Raw genomic sequence first — 684 nt, 5'->3', positions numbered from 1 at the left:
AAAACCAAATAAATAAGGTTCTTTCTCTCAACGAATCACATGCAAAAATCACATTCCATATTCTTAAGCGTGATTAGCAACATTAGATGCAAGACGGAAAGGAAATTTCATGGATTAGGTAACAAATAAGGTGATAAAATACAAAAAAAAAATATACAATATTCCAAAAATCTAAGCAAAAAAAGGAACTTTTTTAATGGGTATAGTTGAAATTCATTAAAAACATATAGATAAGTTAATATACAAAATTTGGGAAAGATGGAGGTGATTTGGACTGGTTTTGTATCAAAATTCGTAATTAAATCGAGTTAAAAAAAATTCTTCTGCGACATATGTATCAAACATGTATCACATATGTATCTCACACACAGGTGTACACGGATATACATGTAATACACAATTGATACAAATATGATACATATGTGATACACAAATGATACACATTGTTATACACATATCATTTTTTTCATGTTCAGTTTTTACTTCGAATTTTCAATTCAAACCACCTCAAAACTTCACCACATCATCCCAAAACTGAGATTCAAGCTCCTTAATTAAGATGTATCCAATCTTTTCTAATAACACCTACTCAAAAGAAGAAGAAAAAAATTGAATATTTTTTTTAGCTTACAAATAAGCTAAATTGGCTAAATATTAGTAATATTTATGAATTGCAATTGTAAT

Source organism: Nicotiana attenuata, chromosome 7 (assembly GCF_001879085.1).
Source record: "Nicotiana attenuata strain UT chromosome 7, NIATTr2, whole genome shotgun sequence".
In the NCBI taxonomy this organism is placed as follows: Eukaryota; Viridiplantae; Streptophyta; class Magnoliopsida; order Solanales; family Solanaceae; genus Nicotiana; species Nicotiana attenuata.
This window is presented reverse-complemented; position numbering follows the sequence as displayed.